This window comes from Muscardinus avellanarius, assembly GCF_963383645.1.
Source record: "Muscardinus avellanarius genome assembly, chromosome: 21".
Taxonomy (NCBI): domain Eukaryota; kingdom Metazoa; phylum Chordata; class Mammalia; order Rodentia; family Gliridae; genus Muscardinus; species Muscardinus avellanarius.
Window position 1 is genome coordinate 2,754,019 of NC_137807.1, and position 6,452 is coordinate 2,760,470.

Consider the following 6,452-nt stretch of genomic DNA (forward strand, 5'->3'; position numbering starts at 1 on the left):
CCTGACAACTGCCTTGTGCGGGCCGGGAGCATGGGATGTGCCGGGTTAGCCACCTCCCAACCGCCAGCCTCCTGCTTCAACCAGCCTCCAGTTGCGACCGAGGGATTCTTGGATCAAAAAGTCCATGAGAAAGGGAGAAAGGCTAAAGGGCAGAAGCAGACGTTCACTGTGTGATTGTCGCTCCCCTCCCCCAGCACAGCACTGAGACACCTCCCAGGCCAGGGCCACCCAGCGCAGCCTGCAGCTGGGGGCCTGCAGCCTCGCCCCTTCGCTGGGAGGTGCGAGCAGACTGGCGCCTTCTGCCGTGCGCTCCAGGTACAAGCTGGCCCCGTGGCCGAGGCCCGCCTGGCAGGCCCACCACACTGGATCTCTGCTTTCCCCATCCCCGGCAGCCGCTGGATCCCGCTCCCCGAGGAGGAGCTGTGGCCTGGGCAGCCCTCCATCACCCTGCTCCTGGCGCCCCTTCTAGTGCCACAGCCCAGAGCACTTAGGATCTTGGACCTATTTTCTGGGACATAAGACTTTTTTTTTTAACTTCTGGGCCTTAGTGCCAATTATTGGCTAGCCCCTCGCGTTTGCTCTTTGATAGTGCAGCGTCGAGGTGAGCTGCACAGGGTGTGGAGGCTCCCCTGGCCGGCAGGCCTTGGCACGCCCCGAACTCGCCTGGCCGAGTGCACGCAGGGGTCACCGGTGCTGAGGCCGCCTTCCTCTCCCCTGGACAGCCCTTTTGTGGGGTCTTGAGACCCCGGGGGTCCTTGGGCACTGGCAGCCTCCCCCTGCACGGCCGGGCTGGGCACTGCGCAGTCGGCTGTTTCCTGTACTGCCTAGCACCCTGGGTCTCTGCTGCCTGCTGCACAGACACCCAGGTCTGTGCACTTGCTGGGTTACCCTTTGGTGCTCGGTCGCACTGCTCTGCCCGGGGTCCCTTGTGAGTTGAGCCGCCCTCTGCCTCTTGGTGGGCTCCGAGGCGTGGCTCTGGTGTGCTCGCTGCCAGTACTGCGCTGCACGTGCCGTGTGACCTGGCCGGCAGCAGCCGCAGGGAGGCTGTGTGCTCCAGTGCCGTGAGGAACGCCCTGGTCCCGCGACCTTTCCCGGTTTTACTGGTGTCACTTTGGGACATTTCTAGAAGTATGATTTCTAGGACAAAAGATAGATGCATACTTAATTTTTCTAGAGATATGGCTGCAGTTTTGCAGAAATCCTAGAGTTTTTAGTTGAATTCTAGCACGGGCACTGTGCGGCAGACACTGTCTAGGCGCAGGCGCCATGCATGCTGCTTGCTGTCCGGGGCGTCATTTTATTCTTTTAAGTGACTTATTTTTATATTTTTATGAAACATGTTGGTATTTTTACCTCCGAGCTATACCCCCAACCCTATTTTTTGTTCTTTTTTTATTTTTTGCATTACTGGGGATGGAACCCAGGGGCATTCTACCTCCATGTTATACCTCCAGCCCTATTTTTTATTCTTTATTTGGAAACAGGGTCTCACTGAGCTGCAGAGGGCCTCACTAAGTAGTAGCTAAGGCTAGCCTTTAACCTTGAACCGTGATTCTCCTGTCTCAGCCTCCTGAATGCTGGGATTATAAGCGTGTGCCACCATGCCCAGATCAGGCTGTCATTTTAAAAGGATCTGTTGCCAGGCGTGGTGGCGCATGCTTCCCAAATCCCAGCATTTGGGAGGCTGAGATGGGAGGATCGTGGTTCACAGACAACCTCAGCTACTTAGGCCCTTTGCAACTCAGTGAAACCCTGTTTGAAAATAGAGTAAAATATAGGCTTGGCAGTATAGCCCCTGGGTTCCATCCCAAGTACCACACGCACACACACCTGTTGATTTCATTTAGTCAGTTGATCTAAGTGCCACTGTATAAAGCATAAATCCAAGCGATGGGAAGATCGTGGCCGTGGTCCTGACCCCCAAGGATTTAAGATAGGGTATTTGGGGACTGATTTTCTTCCTTTGTCTCCTCCTTGTTCTACTTGTCGTGGAGTTTGTACCCTGCCAGGTGCTGGGAAACAGACCTTATCTGCTCTCCCAGGATGAAGCCCTCTCCCAAAGGCTCCAGGGATAAGCTGAGCAGTGTTAGTTGCCGTGGCTGGAGCGTAGCAGTGGGCAACACCCAATTCTTCCCTCCTGGCAGTTACATCCCAGGCAGGAGATGGGTCAAAAGCCAGAGAGAAAGAAGATAATTACTAGCTGTGTGCTTTGAAGGAGTCGAGTAAGAGTAAGAGTGGCGCCTTCTCTGGGCAGGGGAGGGGCAGCCGCACCGCAGAGGAGTGCTCCCAGCGCTCGGGCATCTGTGCAAAGGTTTTGGGGCAGGGGATTGTGGGATGTGGGAGCTGCAGAGGAAATCTGGGCCACGCAGGGCTGTAAGTGCATCGGGAGGCCATCGAGCAGCTGAGTGGGGTGCCACTTGACGCCCCGCTTGCACACGTCCTCTCTTTCTGTAGACTAGAAGGCAGCGCTCCAAGGCACTCCCTCTGCGCGTGGCCTTGCCTCGTTCCTGCAGGCGGCCCTGCTCGCGCTCACCTGGGCTCTTTGGAGGCTTTCTGTCCCCTCCCGGTGTGTTCCCTTGCAGCCCTTCAGCTGGTTACAGTGAGCAGCTGTACTTGGACGGTGCGCGGTGTGCAGCGGGAGCGTGACGTCTACCCCTTCTCTCCTCAGACCTGCGGACCCAAGACGCCTCTGGAGGACGGGGAGCCGCTTCCTCGGGAGAGAGGTTTGTGTCTCCGCTGTCAGCGTAGAGGCCACAAGTCGTGGCCACGCCAGCAGTCCTCTGGGCAGAAAACGAGTGTCTCCTTCACTGTTTGTATTGCAGAAGGCTGGCGCGCTGCCCCTGCATGGAGTTCCCGGAGCAAGCTGCCTCGCCTGGCGCCTGGAGCCTGCGCTGGAAGGGCCTCCCGTCTGATGTGCAGGAGGCGGGCTGGCACTGACTCTCCGAGGGGAGGCCCCGCGGGCCCGGGGCAGCCCCGGGAACGTTGGCACCACAGGTCCAGAGAAGGCTCCGTGTTAGCCAGCATGGAAGTTCTGAGGGAGTAGCGGCCACTTCCTCAGCACTGGCCGCGCTGAGCGAGGAGCGCCATGCAGGAGGAAGCCTTCCGGAGGGGGCCAGGCAGGGAGGAGCCCGGCCAACCGCGAGCTTGCCCGGCAGCACCGCCTGAGGGAGGCTGCAGCGCGGCCGAGTAAAGCGCGTGGCCAGAGCAGTGTAAGGAAAGTGTCTCCCGAATCGCGATACCAAATAGGAACAATGATCTACAAGTGCCCCCTGTGCAGGGAGTTTTTCTCTGAGCGAGCAGATCTCTTCATGCATCAGAAGAGCCACTCGGCCGAGAAGCCCCACAAGTGTGACAAGTGTGACCAGGGCTTCTTCCACTTATCGGAGCTCCACGTCCACTGGCGGGACCACACGGGCGAGAAGGTGCACAAGTGCGACGCCTGCGGGAAGGACTTCAGCACGACCACCAAGCTGAACAGGCACAAGAAGATCCACACCGTGGAGAAGCCCTACAAGTGCTACGAGTGCGGCAAGGCCTTCAACTGGAGCTCCCACCTGCAGATCCACATGCGGGTGCACACCGGCGAGAAGCCCTACGTGTGCAGCGAGTGTGGGCGCGGCTTCAGCAACAGCTCCAACCTCTGCATGCACCAGAGGGTGCACACCGGGGAGAAGCCCTTCAAGTGTGAAGAGTGTGGGAAGGCCTTCAGGCACACCTCCAGCCTCTGCATGCACCAGAGGGTGCACACCGGGGAGAAGCCGTACAAGTGCTACGAGTGCGGGAAGGCCTTCAGCCAGAGCTCCAGCCTGTGCATCCACCAGAGGGTGCACACGGGGGAGAAGCCCTATCGGTGCTGTGGGTGCGGGAAGGCCTTCAGCCAGAGCTCCAGCCTCTGCATCCACCAGAGGGTGCACACGGGGGAGAAGCCGTTCAAGTGTGATGAGTGCGGGAAGGCCTTCAGCCAGAGCACCAGCCTCTGCATCCACCAGAGAGTCCACACCAAGGAGAGGAACCATCTCAAAATATCAGTTATATAGTGCGTTTGCCGAGCGTTATAATTCTTAAACCCATAAGTGCCACTAGGAAGGAAACCCGTTTATACTACATGACCCAAGGAGTGTCTCGGCGGCCCCAGCGGGGCGCGCCTCTGGGAGGCACGGGCCAGGTGGGGTCGTGTGTTGGTTGTCCCTCAGCGTGGCAGAGCGCGCCCACCTGCCTGAGGCCGGCGGCTGGCTGGGGTCCCAGGCGTGGGCATGCCCCTCTGGGGTTCTGCCCGTGAGCGAGGCCCGCACAGCAGCCTCGCTGGCCGTGCGTAGTAACCCTCAGGACCCCTCCTTCCTTGGCTCCAGCCTGCCTGCGGCCACGTATCTACCAAACAACCCTGCTCAGGAGCCGTGCCGCAGGCAGGGGCCACAGGCTCAGCCCCACGGGAGTCTCCGCGTGTCCTGATTCCACTCAGCCACTTGACCTGTGCCCTCCAAGCCCGTAGAGACCCACCCTTCCTAGGTGGCATTACATCTCATTGTAGACTAGGCGACTCGTACACCCACTCACCCGGCCTCAGACCATCGCTAGACACGTGCCCTGGAGCATTTCTTTAGTTCTGTGGATTCTGCTCATCACTGTGTCTCTGTGTTAGACTTATTTTCTAGTGGCTGCATCACAGATTTTGAACTTGAATTCTTTTTTTTTTTTTTTAATTGCTGAATGTAAATAGGGAGGAAGACGCAAAGCAGTGTGGGGGCTTGCTCCCTGCAGAGGCGCCCTGGGCTCGGGAGCAGTGCGGGGTCGCTCGGGACCCGAGGGGCGTGCTGGGTGGGAGTCCTGGTGTGGGCTACCGGCTCCTCCTCAGGTGTGAGTGTCGCTGTTAAGTCGTCCTCTTCGTCCTCACTCACAAGTGTGTGTTGAACATCTCCTGGGTGCGGGCGCGTGCCGGGCACGGGAGTGCCACTGGGTCTCAGGCGAGGTCCCTGCTCTGCGGACTCGCTTCTGGTGGAGACGATGGTAGCAAGTAAAGGAGTAATAGTGTAGTTTGAGGTAGTGATTAAGTGCTATGAAGAAAATAAGTAGGGTGGTGGTGTGGGGGGGGCAGTTAGCTGGGCGGGGAGGCCCGAGGCCGGCCCGGCCCACATAGGCCTGTTTTGTTTTTGCTAGATATTAAAACTCATGTGGAGGAACTCAAGGAATGTGAGAAGACCAAAAGTCCCCAATGACAAAAGCAAAAAGCAGCCGCCGTGTACCTTTGTTCTCTTCCCATTCCTCTGTTAGTGGTTCCCACATGCAGTCCGTTTTGCTCAGGAAGTCTGGGGGTCTGAGGTCTCCGGAGCTCTGAAGTGCGTGGTGAGGTGGGTGTCCGCCAGCCGTCCAAGAGGCTGGGGAAGTGAATTCAAGATAGTCAGGAACACTGAGGCTACGCTTGGTTTTCTTCCATGTTTCATTAGTTGCTTCTGTTGGGCTCTAAGGGGTTTTCATATAACTGGAGTCTCAGCTCTAAAGGAGGCGGAAAGGGGCGTGCCCCGGAGGGGGCTGTGGAGGCGCCGCCTGCGCCCCAGCCCCAGCCGCGCCGTCACCCCGCGTGCATGGAGCAGTAGAGAAGAGCCTAGACTTAGTTGATAGAGCCAGTTGAATATCACTGATAGGATTTTAGTTTTAGGAGAAATTGGTTTGATTTCTAGCTTTATTATATTAGGTATGTGAGCTTGGGCAAATCGCTTAATCTTGAGTCGTTTTCTTACAAGATGAGATTAGGCTGTATGATTTCCGAGTTTCCAGCTAGTCCTAGAGTTCTATATTTCTACATAGTTGAATTATTTTATCATGCTGTTGCTGGGGAATATGACTAACACTTTTGAAGCTACTAATTTTATGTCAAGCTTTAAAGTCCATAATTGTTATCTTCAGAAAATATTATTTGACCTACAGTATGTCCAAATCAATTTAATAAAATCACTTTATAACAGGGTTCCGTGTTTGACGTGTGGTTATGAGTTCAGTAGGCGGGTGGGGCGTGGGGTGTACACTATACTCTGGATTTTACACAGAGCTTAAGGACTTCAAAATGTGGCTCCATTGCAGCCCTTAGCCACCTGCCCGGCGCGGGTGGCAGTCCTCCCCTGGAGCCCTGCTCTGCCGGCCAGCCCCCACGAAGCCTTGGAACCGGGTGCCGCACAGCGATGGGCAGCCGCTGGCGTTGAGGGTCAGGTCTGTCCAGGGCCCAGCACAACATGGGCAGCAGCCTCCCCCGGCCCTTCTGGGGGAGCAGAGACCCTCCTCACACCTGCTGGGAAGCTTGCAGCTTGTGTTTTTATCAAGTTGAAAGTTCCTTCAAGTCAGAGCCCCATGTTCAGCTTCCCAGGACGCGCAGGCGCAGGAGTCGGGGCTTCCTGGTGCCTGTGAGCTTGGACTCGGTGCTGTTCTAAAACAGGCAAGGCCCTTCTGTGCATCTGCTGTTA